The 14799-nt window shown below is 50.4% G+C and overlaps 1 long non-coding RNA gene and 4 other non-coding genes across 5 annotated transcripts; 2 read left to right on the top strand and 3 right to left on the bottom strand.

Annotated features, from left to right (window-relative positions):
- Positions 1 to 1965: 1965 nt before the first annotated feature.
- Positions 1966 to 12969, bottom strand: LOC141580532 (uncharacterized). Its single transcript, XR_012512705.1, has 3 exons — positions 12581 to 12969; positions 7053 to 7145; positions 1966 to 4737 (listed from the first exon to the last, which is right to left on the bottom strand). It is a non-coding gene; the product is annotated as an uncharacterized LOC141580532 (long non-coding RNA).
- On the top strand, positions 2929 to 3001 carry TRNAK-CUU (transfer RNA lysine (anticodon CUU)). Its single transcript has one exon. It is a non-coding gene; the product is annotated as a tRNA-Lys (tRNA).
- On the top strand, positions 5023 to 5094 carry TRNAP-CGG (transfer RNA proline (anticodon CGG)). The gene has a single exon. It is a non-coding gene; the product is annotated as a tRNA-Pro (tRNA).
- On the bottom strand, positions 11524 to 11595 carry TRNAP-AGG (transfer RNA proline (anticodon AGG)). Its single transcript has one exon. It is a non-coding gene; the product is annotated as a tRNA-Pro (tRNA).
- On the bottom strand, positions 12908 to 12979 carry TRNAP-UGG (transfer RNA proline (anticodon UGG)). Its single transcript has one exon. It is a non-coding gene; the product is annotated as a tRNA-Pro (tRNA).
- Positions 12980 to 14799: the final 1820 nt, after the last annotated feature.

Below are 14799 nucleotides of genomic sequence, written 5' to 3'. Positions count from 1 at the left end.
CACACTGGAGTTCCCCTCCTGGCACCATGCTCATCAGGACCTCAGGACTGCAGGGAATTCATGCCCGCCTCCCTCAGCCCCTGTGATGCACCCATCAGAAAGTGGTTGGAAATCACAGCGGTCGGTTGCGGTGGCTCAGCAATCCCAGCACTTGGAGAGGCCGAAGTGGAAGAATCACCTGAGCACAAGGAGTTCAAGACTAACCTAGGCCGGGCTTGCTGCCTCAGCCTGTAATCCCAGCCTGCCCAACATGGCAAAACCCTGTCTCTATAGAAAATACAAAAAATTAGCTGGGCATGGTGGCGGGTGTCTGTAATCTCAGCTATTCTCGAGGCTGAGGCAGGAGAATTGCTTGAACCCGGGAGGCCGAGGTTTCAGTGAGCTGAGATCATGCCATTGCACCCCAGCCTGGGTGACAAAAAAAAAAAAAAAAAAAGAGACCAGCCTGGACAACATAGTGAGACCCCACCTCTACAAAACAATTTTAAAAGTTAGCAGGCCATGATGGTGCATGCCTGTGATCCCAGCTACTCAGGAACCTGAGACAGGAGGATCTCTTGAGCCTGTTTCAAAAAACAAACAAACAAAAATATACGTGGAAATGGAGGAGGCTATGTACATGTGGAGACAGAAGGGCATTTGCAACTCTGCACTTTCCACTAAATTTTGCTGAAAACCTAAAACTGCTCTTAAAATGTATGGCAAATTTACAGCTGCTATTTTTGAATTTTTTTTTTTTTTTTTTTTTTTTAAAGTCAGAGTTTTGCTCTTGTTGCTCAGGCTGGAGTGCAATGGAGAGATCTCAGCTCATGACAATCTCCGCCTTTCAGGTTAAAGCGATTCTCCTGCCTCAGCCTCCCAAGTAGCTGGGATTACAGGCATGCACCACCATGCTCAGCTAATTTTTTTTTTTTTTTTTTTTTTTTTTTTTTTTTTTTTTTGAGACAGAGTCTCACTCCGTCACCAGGCGCCAGGCTGGAGTGCAATGGCACGATTTCAGCTCACCACAACCTCCGCCTCCCGGGTTCAAGCAATTCTCCGGCCGCAGCCTCCCTAGTAGCTGGGACTACAGGCCTGCACCACCACGAGGTTTCACCATGTCGGTCAGGCTGATCTTGAACTCCCGACCTCAGATGATCCACCCGCCTTGGCCTCCAAAATGCTTGGATTACAGGTATGAGCCACTATGCCCAGCCTAATTTTGTATTTTTTAATAGAGATGGGGTTTCTTCATGTTGGTCAGGCTGGTCTCAAACTCCTGACCTCAGGTAATCCACCTGCCTCAGCCTCCCAAAGTGCTGGTATTACAGGCATGAGCCACCACGCCTGGCCCAGCAGTGACAGTTTTTTTAGTCTGGACTTTTGGGAGAAGCCAAGCGCAGGAACAAAGCTGAGGAAAGTCCCTTCAACAACACCCCACCTCCAAACTCCAGGTGAGGAATTGCACCCAGTGTGGGTTCCCCTAGCTGAGTAGCAAGGGTAGGCAGTGAGCCCCTCTCCCAGGAACCTTCTCGCACCCAAGTCATTGTGGGCAGGGGCCAGCACCAAGCTTAGGATTTTTCCAAGATATTCCTGAGACATTGGCCATGGTGGGCACAGCTGTGGCTCCATGGATTTGCAGGCACAAGGACCCTACCCAGGGACAAACAAAACCTTGTTTTTTGGCAGGGCACAATGGTTCACGCCCTGTAATCTCAACCCTTTGGGAGGCTGAGGCAGGCGGATCACCTGAGGTCGGGAGTTCAACACCAGTCTAACCACATAGAGAAACCCCGTCTCTACTGAAAATACAAAATTAGCCGGGCATGGTAGTGCATGCCTGGAATCTCAGCTACTCAGGAGGCTGAGGCAGGAGAATTGCTTGAACCAAGGTGGTGGAGGTCAAGGTGAGCCGAGATTGAGGTCACAACATTGCACTCCAGCCTGGGCAACAAGAGCGAAACTCTGTTTAAAAAAAAAAAAAAAAAAAAAAACAGGCCGGGCGCAGTGGCTCAAGCCTGTAATCCCAGCACTTTGGGAGGCCGAGGCGGGTGGATCACGAGGTCAAGAGATCAAGACCATACTGGTCAACAAGGTGAAACCCCGTCTCTACTAAAAATACAAAAATTAGCTGGGCATGGTGGTGCGTGCCTGTAGTCCCAGCTACTTGGGAGGCTGAGGCAGGAGAATTGCTTGAATGCAGAAGGCGGAGGTTGCGGTGAGCCAAGATTGCGCCATTGCACTCCAGCCTAGGTAACAAGAGCCACACTCTGTCTCAAAAAAAAAAAAAAAAAAAAAACCTTGCTTTTCTTTTTTTTTTTAATCACAGAAACCTCCGAAACCCCATGAGCTCTCCCCACTGGAACTTCATGGTCCTCTGCCTCCACCCTGCATGCAGATCTGCAGGGGCGTGAGGAGAGGTGAGCTCTTTGGGTCATTTGAAACAGTTTGGAGCTATACAGAGGCTGGGCTCAATATTAAGCAGGGATTGGGATTTATATTGGCAGCAGAGTGTGGACCCAGGCCCCTTCACATCCGCACTTGAGCCCAGGAGAGAGGTTGTTCCTTGCCTCCCCGCCTCCCACTTGGGACCACTCTGAGAGGTCCCAGCCTGGAGCCATGGCTAATGGTCCCTGACTACAAATTCCACCTGACTGGAGACTCAGGCTTGAAGTTAAAGGATTCACATTCTGCCCACAGCTGGCTGAGAAAGGGAGGGTGGGGGCACATGTGAGGTCCCAGATGTCCAGAGACCCTGGCAGGGACTGTGCACCCAGCTGTCTGAATGCTGGAGGCTGGCTTTGTGGGTAGCCACTCATGTGCCACCTCCTCGGAACTAGAATCACCTTGGCCATTTTTTATTTTTGTTTTTTGTGGGTTTTTTTTTTTTTTGCAGTACCTGCTTTGAAGATTCTGAATATTAGTGTGGGAAGCACCATTGCCATGTGAGCCCGACTAGCTCAGTCGGTAGAGCATGAGACTCTTAATCTCAGGGTCGTGGGTTCGAGCCCCACGTTGGGCGCAGCTTTTACCATCCTTGGTACACAGAATTCAGCATAATCACAGGAGGTAATCCAGATTCTGATGCTTGGCCCCTAACTCAAAGGTAAACCTTTATTCAGTCTCAACTCAATCCCTGTCCCCACGGGAGATTCCAAGACCTCCTCCCAAATTCATCAAGGTGATGGCTGCTGTGTCATCTCTCAGGGTCAGTGGCCCAGTGGTTTTGCACCTTAGGAAGGTCTGTCTCCTCACATCTAAACTGGGATAAAGAACCTGAATGCCCTCCCTTTAGCACAAGATCCAGGTTTTTTTCCCCCTCACCCAGGAGACTCAGTCCCAAGGCTGGGGTTGGAGACTCCAAGGTAGCCGCGCTGCTGAAAGCTCAGCTAGGGGAGAAGGGCCCACCCAGTTCAGTTGAGACCATGGGTCAACAGGGGCTGGGCCTCTTATTTTCTCTCCTGCCTCAGCTTAAATGTCACTCACAGACTCTTACTGTTCCCATCTTGGCAACTCATCTATATCTGAAAACGCCCTTATCACAGTTTGTAATTTTTTTCATTTTATGTGTTTAAAAGAACATTAAAAAATGTGTTCTTTTAAATATATTTTTCTTGGTTATTGTCAATCTTCACCCTGAACTGTGTGCTCTTTATTTTGTGCTCACCATTGTACCCACTAAAAAATTAGGTGCATGCTCTAACACGTGATGCCTATGATCCTTGACAATAAAAATTTGACTCCATGTAGATAAATCTAGACTTGACTTATTTAATTTTATTTTTGAGGAGTCTCGCTCCTGTCACCCAGCTTGGAGTGCAGTGGCACAATCTCGGCTCACTGCAACCCCAGCCTCCCGGGTTCAAACGATTCTCCTGCCTCAGCCTACCGAGTAGCTGGGATTGCATGTTCGTGCTACAAGGCCCAGCTAATTTTTGTATTTTTAGTGGAGACGGGGTTTCACCATGTTGGCCAGGCTGGTCTTGAACTCCTGACCTCAAGTGCTTAGGCCTCCCAAAGTGCTGGAATTACAGGCATGAGCCACCCGCCCAACCTAACTTATTCTTTTTAAAAATTAAAATGGGGGCTCGGTCTTTTACTTTGGAAAAGGGGTGTGAACTTGAGAACTGTTCTAGGTTCTGATCGCAGGGAGGAAAGGGGGTCGAAAAAGGAAGAAAGTTGGGCCTCTGAGTGTATTGGCGCTAGGACATCTGGAAGGCGGGGTGACCAGGTGCTCGGGCTCCATCTGCTCGGTCTGGGCCGCCCGCCTGTCCCCGCTCAGTGCAGAGGCTCCTGCCAGGGAAGGCGTTCGCTTACTTCTCTAGGCCAACATGCGAGGGACGCCGAGACTGAGTTGGCTGGGCCACGCGGGCCCCTGGACACCATCACCACCCACCCTCACCCTCGGTCAAGCACCGCGACCTGCAGTCCTTCCCTAAAACAAGAAAAGCAGCCGGTCGCGCGCTGTCCATACTCAGTCCTGCATACAGGAGGGGGCAGTGGAGCTGATTCCCGGGTTCCTGAACCCGGGCCCAGGCCCAAGGCCCCTCCGGGTGGGGTCGCGTGCTGCCGTTTGAGGAGCCGGAGAAGGTGGGAGAGGGAAGCAGAGCCGGCTTTTCCTGCGAAAGATTCTTTCATTCGAGGCCATGCGCGGTGGCTCAAGCCTGTAATCCCAGCACTTTGGCAGGCCGAGGCGGGTGGATCACGAGGTCAAGAGATCGAGACCATCCTGGTCAACACGGTGAAATTCCGTCTCTACTAAAAATACAAAAAAATTAGCTGGGCATGGTGGCGCGTGCCTGTAATCCCAGCTACTCAGGAGGCTGAGGCAGGAGAATTGCCTGAACCCAGGAGGCGGAGGTTGCGGTGAGCCGAGATTGTGCCATTGCACTCCAGGCTGGGGAACAAGAGCGGAACTCCATCTCAAAAAAAAAAAAAAAAATTCTTTCATTCTCTCCATTCTCGTTCCTGCGCGCTGGATTTCCCAGGCTAACATAAACAGCTGCTGGTCTCTGAAATGTCAGTGGAAGAACACGCAGGGGAGGCTCGTTGGTCTAGGGGTATGATTCTCGCTTCGGGTGCGAGAGGTCCCGGGTTCAAATCCCGGACGAGCCCCAGAGTGGTTACTTTTCCCGGTCATTTTAGAGAATATAGAGTTTGAGAATTGGGATCCAGCCTGAAGCCTCATCCACCAGCTGGGTTGCTCCACTTCAGGTGGGACCAGGACTGTGCCTCAGCTGCAAGGGACCAGGATGCATCTGAGGCTGGTGGGCTTGGCACGTGCCTCAGCCTTGCTGGACCCTGGGCCCTTCTCCCCTTTCCCAGCCCCAGACCAGAGAAGCTGCACCCACGGCAGCCCAGGTCGTTCAGCTGCACAAGGGCTCCAGGCACGAGGGAGGCTGGTCCTTGGGTTCTGGGCTATTGAGAGCTATTCTTTCCTTTACCTCCCCTCTTCACCCTAGAAACCCACATCTCTGCAGGCCAAGGCGGAGTCGCAGGTGAATGTCGTTGAGAGCAGGTAAAAGCTGAGTGATTCGATGGCCCCGGGCTGCACTGGCCAGGAAGGTAGACAGGAGCCATATATGGCTCGTAAGCACTTGAAATAGGGCTGATACAGTTGAGATGTGCTTCTGTTAGTGCAAAATACACATAGGGATTTTTGAAGACTTGGTACCGAAAAAAGATGTTCTCTCGTTACACATGGAAATTGGAGTTCGCGTAGAGTATTAGACTGAGAAATACACACACACACCTTTGTGAAAAACATACTGCAGTGGCAGCATCTCAGCTCACTGCAACCCCTGCCTCCTGGGTTCAAGCGATTCTTCTGCCTCAGCCCTCAGCCTCCCAAGTAGCTGGGATTATCGTCACACACCACCACCCTCAGTTAACTTTTTTATTTTTAGTAAAGATAGAGTTTCACCATATTGGCCAGGCTGGTCTTGAACTCGTGACCTCCTGATCCACACGCCTTGCCCCACAAAGTGGTGGGATTACAGGCATGAGCCACCACCCCCAGCCCTAATTTTTTTTTTTTTTTTTTTTAGTAGAAATAAGGTTTTGCCATGTTGGCCAGACTGGTCTTGAACTCCTGACCTCAAGTGATCTGCCTGCCTGGACCCCCCACCCACCAAAGTGCTAGGATTAAAGGCATGAACCACCACGCTACCATGCCCTGGCTAATTTTAAATTTTTTTTCATAAAAACAGGGTCTTGTGGCCGGGCGTGGTGGTTCACGCTTGTAATCGAAGCACTTTGGAGGCCAAGGAGGATGGATGACCTGAGGTCGGGAGTTCAAGACCAGCCTCACCAATATGGTAAAACCCCGTCTTTAATAATTAAAAACAAAAACAAAAACAAAAACAAAAAAACAGGGTCTTGCTATGTTGCCCAGATTGGTCTTGGACTCCTGGACTCAAGCGATCTGCCCACCTTGGCCTCCCAAAGTGGCTGGGATTACGGGAGTGAGCCACCATGCCTGGATGTGTCCTGTCTCAGCATCTCTCTTCCCAGCATTTGGGCCCAGAGAGGAACATCTGCCAGGACCATGTCCCAGGTTGCTCTAAGGCAGGTGGGACTTCCTTAGCTCTGCTCCTGCCTCTAAAGTGCCGCGGGAAAGATCAGGGACCATGAGCGCTGTAAACCTAGCTCCTGCTTTTGTTCCATGACAATGTCCTTGGGGTCAGACCCAGGCCTCGATAACCAAGAAACAGGCATCGTGACTCAGCAACCCCAGACCCCAACCTGCCCCAGCAAGCAGATATTCCCCAAGGCCTGTTCAAGGTGGCAGAGAAGGAGGCGTGTTTCCTAGGCTACTGTGGCTCAGGTGAGTCGCCCACTGTCCTGAGATTCAAGCCCCACTCCCATCTTCCATTTTCCCAGGTCGCAACTCTCGAACTTTGGCCGTTCTAGGGGGCTCAACCCCAGAATCTGGAGTCCTTATTGACATAGGGGATGTTGGAAATTGGAGAAGGCCTGATAGGAGCAGCCTAAGGCCTCAGATCCAGGGAAGAAGAGCTTTGTCTACCACTAGTTGCCCAGCTAGATCAGTTGGTAGAGCATGAGACTCTTACCTTAGGGTTGGGGTTTGAGCCCCATGTTGGGCAGAGTCTCTGTTTTGAAGGGAATTCCTCCACATAGCTCAGGCCTTTTAAGCAACACAGATCCTGTTTGGAGAGAATCAGAGAAAACTTCCTAACTGCCTCATTGCATGAGGAGGAGTGTCCTCTGTTCTGGAGCTTGACTGTTTTGGGGGGGGACACATTCTTTCTCGCCACATTTGGGATTCATTTGGGGAAATGTGGCTTAAGCAGGGAGAGGCACAGCCAGGCCCTTCTCCTCTCCCTCCTCCTCCTCCTTCTTTTTTTTTTTTTTTTTTTTGAGACGGAGTTTCGCTCTTGTTACCCAAGCTGGAGTGCAATGGCGCAATCTCGGCTCACCGCAACCTCCGCCTCCTGGGTTCAGGCAATTCTCCTGCCTCAGCCTCCTGAGTAGCTGGGATTACAGGCACCCGCCACCATGCCCAGCTAATTTTTTGTATTTTTAGTAGAGACGGGGTTTCACCATGTTGACCAGGATGGTCTCGATCTCTTGACCTTGTGATCCACCTGCCTCGGCCTCCCAAAGTGCTGGGATTACAGGGGCGAGGCACCACAGGCAGTCCAAATTTCCCCTTCTTATAAGAACTCCAGCCATATTGGATTAAGGCCCATCCTGATAACCTCATTTTGTCTTTATTATTCAGTCACTTTCAGTCACATTCTGAGGGACTGAGAGGTAGGACTGCCACATATGGATGGTGGACGGTCACAAGTCAACTCATTAAAGTAAACATTGTGTACATGATTTTGTATGAATATATGTTTTAAATTTCCTTGAGCATAGGAGTGGGATTCCACTAAGGAGTGGAATGTCTGGGTCATGTGGTAGTTCCATATTTAACGTTTTGAGGACCTGCCTGCCAGGCTATTTCCACAGTAGCTGGGTCATTTTACAATCCGACCCAGGGCTTGTATCCTAGAAAAGTAGTAATAAATTTACATAGATATTTTGCATCAAAAAATGCTTACTCTGAGATTATACTTAGCTGGGTGAGGTGGCTCCAGCACTTTCGGAGGCTGAGGCAGGCGGATCACCTGAGGTCAGGAGTTCAACATCAGCCTGACCAACATGGAGAAACCTCATCTCTACCAGAAATACAAAATTAGCTGGGCGTGGTGGCGCATGCCTGTAATCACTTTTTTTTTTTTTTTTTTTCAGACATAATTTCACTCTGTTGCCAAAGCTGGATCGCGGTGGTGTGATCTCAGCTCACTGCAACCTTGGCCTCCCAGGCTTAAGTGATTCTCCTGCCTCAGCCTCCCATGTAGCTGGGATTACAGGCACATGCCACTACACTCAGCTAGTTTTTATATTTTTAGTAAAGACGAGATTTCACCATGTTGGCCAGGCTGGTCTGGAACTCCTGACCCCAAGTTATTCACCCACCTCGGTCTCCCAAAGTGTTGGGATTACAGGTGTGAGCCACCACACCTGGCCCAAATTGTACACTAACAATATGTGCACTTTATTATATATCAATTTACTGCAATAAAGAAAAATTGATATTCTAGTTTCTTGAGTAGCATGGCAAGATGCTCATGATATGTAAAGAGATAAAAGATGTCATGAGAACAGCATGTTCAGCATGATCCTCTCTGTGTGTTTAGAATAGGATGCACTAGGCCGGGCATGGTGGCTCATGCCTGTAATCCCAGCACTTTGGGCGGTCAAAGTGGGTGGATCATTTGAAGGCAGGAGCTTGACACCAGCTTGACCTACAGAATGCAATCCTTTCTCTAATAAAATACAAAAATTAGCCAGGTGTGGTGGTGAGTGCCTGTAATCCCAGCTACTCAAGGGAGGCTGAGCAGGAGAGTCATTTGAATCGAAGGAGCATAGACTGCAGCCAGCTGAGATTTCATCACTGCACTCCAGCCTAGGTGGCAGAGGGAGACTTGTCTCAATCAGTAAATCAATCAATCAACCTCACTGTCCCAGGAATGCCGCCACCAAGTCAAGCAGCCCTTCTCTTCCCTGCCGACCCCTTCCCTGACCTGCTGGGGTTGGGAGAGCATATTCTGTAGCAGGTTAATTGGGTTTCCATGTTTCCATCCCAGCTCCTCAATTCCGTCTGAAAATGCAATAATAAGAGTATAGTAGTGAAATTAAACAACTTTAGATAAGTAAGGAGCTTAGAAGAGTGTTGGGTGGCTGGGCGCTGTGGCTCACCCTCTAATCCCAGCACTTTGGGAGGCTGAGGCGGGTGGATCACGAGGTCAGGAGTTCAAGACCAGCCTGGCCAACATGGTCAAACCCCATCTCTACTAAAAATACAAAAAAAAGAAAAAAAAAAATAGCCAGGCATGGTGGCAGGGGCCTGTAATCCCAGCTACTCGGGAGGCTGAGGCAGGAGAATCGCTTGAACTTGGGTGGCAAAGGTTGCAGTGAGCTGAGATGGCACCACCGCACTCTAGCCTGGGCCACAGAGTGAGACTCCATCTCAAAAAAAAAAAAAAAAAAAAAGTATCAACAAGTCTGCATCTGTTGGGCAACAGCAGGGAGACCATCTACCTCTATAGGTAAAGGGTAGATTCTGGGAGAGACAGAATCAAAAGGTAAGCCCAACGCGCGGCTTGAACCCACAACCCTAAGATTGAGTATCATGCTCTACCAACCGAGCTAGCCGGGCTTGCCTGCAGGTAGGTTTCTATATCTGAAAATGGGCTGGGTAGCATAAGGATGGTGGAAGAAACTAAGCAAGGTAATGAATCAGTCCCAGAAACCAGGGTGCACTGGGGGTTCCCCACAACAGGCTCAGTTCTCCACCAATGCCCTCTGTGGTGCAGGAATTCCCTCACCATCCCGAAGTCTCCCATAAATGGGGGTGACCTGCCAGAGTCTCCTTCGACACCGCGCTGGCATAAATCTGAGTTCTCCCAACCTGTACCCTCCGACGAAATGGCCTTCTTATCAGAAAGAGAAAAAGGTCTCCAGACTGCATCCACTTAAAGAGTCAATGACAACCTTTTTTTCAGGCCACTCGAGTTACAGGAACATAAGAGTTCTGCTGTGTTTTGGCCAAGTTAACCCAACCTTGGAGCTGCAGGCAGAATGTTCCAAGCTCACTGGGAGCTCGCAGAAGCCCTCCTAGGTGCTGCTCCGCCCTGTAACCTACAGTGATGTGCATCCAGCTGTTCTGTTTCCATTACTGCGTGCTTTTACCTCTAGAATTATTTGGTTCTTTTTTCAATCTAGAAGGTTGGAGGTCCTGTTGTTAAAGATATTTTCTTTATTTCATTTCTTTAGACATAGTAAGGATAGTTGTATTATAAAGTATCTGATATACTTTGCATCTGAAATGTTTGCAATTTTATTTCTGTTGCCTACTGTTAATGAGTTGTTGCTCATGGTACCTTGTTTCCTTGTTAATTTTTTTTCTTTTTCTTTTTCTTTTTTTTTTTTAAACCCTGGGTTTCACCATGTTGGTCAGGCTGGTTTTGAACTCCCGACCTCAGGTAATCTGCCCGCTTTGGCCTCCAAAATGCTTGGATTACAGGTGTGAGCCACCGCGCCCGGCCTTCCTTGTTAATTTTTAGGCTGCAGTGTTCATTTTCCTCATAAATTTCTTTGCGTAAGAAATTCTGTGAGATCTGGAATACAAATGTATTTGTACACACACACACACACACACATGCACAATTACTATTTGCTTCTGCAGGGGCCCAAGGGCATAACCAGACATCAATCACTTTAAATCTTCTGCTTGAGTCTTTCCAATTGGTTCTCAAGTGCTCAAAATCGGATTATTCACGATTCTTGGTTCACGTTTTCAAACCCAGCATCTCAAACAAAAAGGAAGACCCTGCCAGTAGAATCTGTCCTCAGAGTAGACCCCAGGAGGCCCCAGTCCTGGAGGGTGCTGGGACTCAGGATCCTGGTACCCGGGCTGCTGGGCTCGGTCTGCACTCCTTCCAGAACTAGGACAGGGGAGCAGAGGAGCCCCAGGAGGCTACACCCAGGTGATGAGTGTCGGGGATGTGGGGAGGGGAAGGCTTCTGGACCCCAGTTACAAACGTCTATAGCCGATCTCCTATGCTCAAGTGCCTGGCTTCTTCTCACTAAGTCTCTAGCCAGCGGAGCCAGGGACAGTGGGCGGGAGTCCCAGGCTAGACCTTTTAAGGCTCTGACTGTGAAGATTCTGCTCTTATCGTATACAGGAAGAATTTATCTCTTCTTCAGTGCCTTGAGTGAGTTCCTACTGACAAAAGTAGCGTCACACACTATAAAAAAAATAATAAAGCAGAAAACAAACAAAAATAGCTTGTCAGGCGACAGCTCCAAATAAATTTTATATATGGCAGTGGGTTGTGTCAGACAGCTTGAGACCTTTGTACATATTAACTCCGAAGGACTGGGGCTGCGCTGACGTGTCAGAGCTGTTTGGATCTCCGATCCTCATCTAAAATAGGGAATGATAGGAACCGATACTTTGGACGAAAACCTGGGCTCGTCCGGGATTTGAACCCGGGACCTCTCGCACCCTAAGCGAGAATCATACCCCTAGACCAACGAGCCACCCAGCTTAGGCCCTCCGGCTTCTCTTTGTGGCCCTCAGGGTGTCCTCAGGGGCAGCAGGCCCGACCTCAGCAGAGCAAAGCAAGCAGACGATAGTTCTCCCAACCTGTACCCTGGAAGAGGCAAGTTCAAGCGTGGGTGCGGAGGGAGCCGTGAGTCCCCGCTTCTCCCTGCGCCCCCACAATCCGGGGTCGCCCTGGGTCCTCGCCCCCTCCGCCACTCGGCCCTGGGCTGGATCTCCGGAGGGACATGGGGACCTCTCAAGAGTGGGCAGCGGCTGCGCTGAGGGTCCGCGAACCACGACCACTGGATGCCCGCCTTGGAAACGCTGCAGCCTCGCGGCGTGGCCGCGCTGGGTGGTCAGCAAAGGCCTCCCGAGAGCACCAGGAACCAGGCACCCTACCTCGCCGCGCCCCACGCTTCTCCCGCTCCGGTGCTCCCTTCTCCCCCAGGGAAGCCAAAACCCAAGAAGCGAGCTTCCCACGTGGAACTCAATTCAAGAGGCTGATGCTGAGAGTCGCTTTGCGCCACCAGACCCGCGGCGCCCGCGGGAGTCAGCGGTGCACCCCCTTCCCCTTCACTGAGAACTGGCGGGACCTCAGTTCCCCAGAACGTGGGGAGGACGAAAGAGGCGGCCCTTGGGGCAGCAGAGGCTGCGTCCAGGCGGCGGTTCCGGGACACCCTTTACTGTCCTCTGCCCGTCTCTGTGTCCGAGTTTCACCCGACGCCCGAGAATCCGGAAGATCTGGGCTGAAAGGGCCTCCTCCTCCCCTCCATACCCAAGCCGCGAATTTCCTGGCTCTCAGTGGGAAGGTGCCGGGGCCTGGGGGTAGAAACGGGGTCCGAGACACCCAACAGCCAGGGCCCACTGAAGTGCTGCTGGCGGATGCCCACGCCTTCGCCCCTCCTTCATCTCCCCCCCACTCCCCTCCCTCCGGCCCCCGCCACACAGATTCCTCCCATTTTAAGCGGGAGTATGGCTCACCTGGGACAGGAGCCGCCATGCTCTCGAATCCGACGAAAAATGTTGCACCTGGAGCGACCGACGAGCCCAGCACTTTCTTCCTTGTTCTAAATAACCTCCTCCTGCTGCAGGGAGTCGTCTCCTTTTATTTTTTGTTGCTGCAGTTGGCAGCTCTGGGTCCCATTTCAGGGTGACGGGACCGACTGCGGGCGAGTGATTCAGGCCCGTCCGTCTGCGTCCCGGGGCCCCGGGAGGTCTCCACTGAGGATCTGCCAGCAGCAGCCTCTCTCCGCCTTCCTAGTCTCCTGTCCGGCTGAAAATGCAAAAAGGGTGGAAGAAAAGACAAAAGGGCTCGTCCGGGATTTGAACCCGGGACCTCTCGCACCCAAAGCGAGAATCATACCCCTAGACCAACGAGCCGGCCCTGGTGCTCTGTTTTCTTTTTTCACTTGTCCTTTCGTCCCTGACGCAGAACCAGATTCCATCACCCCAATAGCTCAGTCCTTAGAGCGCCCACCTGCGAATCTGGACTTAAGGGTTCGCGGCCACCCTCAGATTTCCAAGGCAGACTTTATTTCTGCTGGATAAACCAACAAGATTATCCGCTGAGGTTATGAGCTGGTGGTTTAAATGTCGTGCTGATATGAAATACATGTGCACTTACCTATTACTAAGGTAAAGGGGCTTCCAGGCAGGACAGTGACGTCAGAAATCACAAAGGAAATGTACAGCTTTTACCCAAGTTTTTAAAACGGCAAATGACAATTCAAATAAAATACAATCTAAATGACAAACCAAGGCTGTATTACTGGGCTTTATTTATTTATTTATTTATTTGAGACAGAGTTCATTCTTGTTGCCCAGGCGGGAGTGCAATGGCCCGATCTCGGCTCGCCGCAAGCTTTGCCTTCGGGTTCCAGCGACTCTTCTGCCTCAGCCTCTCGAGTAGCTGGAATTACAGGCACACGCCACCAGGCCTGGATAATTTTTGTATTTTTAGTAGAGACGCGGTCTCGCATGTTGGCCAGGCTGGTTTCCAACGCCTGGCTTCAAGTGATCCACCCGCCTTGGCCTCCCAAAGTGCTGGGATTACAAGTGGGAGACATCACACCCAGCCTCCTTCACTTTACATGACTCCCAGAGCAATCGATATGTAGGAGGGAGGACCCCGGGAGAGATGACTGCAGCTGATTAGGCAGGGTTCCCCCTGGCTTCCTTTGAGTCTCAAGAAAGTCACTGAAGCAGCAGGTCCGGCTGCCTGTTATGCCTCACACCAGCCTCCAGACACACCCATTCCATCATGTACTTCTGCTTGGCAAACTTTGTCACAGAGATCCAATGTTTCCAGTTTCTGGATCCCGAAACTCTTCCCATGCAAGCTCTAGGACAATCTCTTCTTCTCCAGCCTCCACTTCAAGACTCAGTTGTTTTCCACCTATGGCCCTTAGGGGCAGGCCAGGACCACACTTGCCTGCCAGAGAGGCTGTGACAAGCAGCGTTTATGCTCCATAGGCCAAGGTAAGGAAGATGAAGCCGTTTCTGTCATAGATCTTCATTTCTTTTCTTTTCATAAATGTCTTTTTAAAATATGCCTATGTATTTTTTAAAGACTTGAGATCTATGTGGCCCAGTAATACGCCCTTGATTTGTCGTTTAGATTGTATTTTGTTTGGATTGTCATTTGCCGTTTTAAAAACTTGCGTAAAATCTGTACATTTCCTTTGTGATTTCTGATATTACTATCCTGCCTGGAAACCCTTTTACCTTAGTAATAGGTAAATGCACCTGTATTTCGTATCAGCACGATATTTAAACCACCAACTCATAACCTCAGCGGATAACCTTGCTGGTTTACCCAGCAGAAATAAAGTCCGCCTCGGAAATCTGAGGGTGGCCGCGAACCTAGAAGTTCAGATTCCCAGTTCTTAGTAGCGCCAAGAATTGAGCTACTAGAGAAATGGAGAGAGTCTCGCTTTGCGTCAGTGGCAGAAGGACGCCTCAAAAAAAAAAAAAAAAAAAAAAAAAAAAAGGAGAAATTGCCTGCTCCTTGGTCTAGAGGTGTGATTCTCGCTTTGGGTGCGTGAGGTCCTAGGTTCAAATCCCGGACAAGCCCTCTTTGCTTTCTCTTTTTTTCTTTCTGTATCTTCAGGAAGGACGGGAGACTAGGAGGCTGGCAGAGCCACAGTGTGGACCTCCCGGGGTCCCGGGATGCCGACGGACCAACCTGGATCCCTCACCGG

Source organism: Saimiri boliviensis, chromosome 12, assembly GCF_048565385.1.
Source record: "Saimiri boliviensis isolate mSaiBol1 chromosome 12, mSaiBol1.pri, whole genome shotgun sequence".
NCBI lineage: Eukaryota > Metazoa > Chordata > Mammalia > Primates > Cebidae > Saimiri > Saimiri boliviensis.
This window is presented reverse-complemented; position numbering and strand designations above follow the sequence as displayed.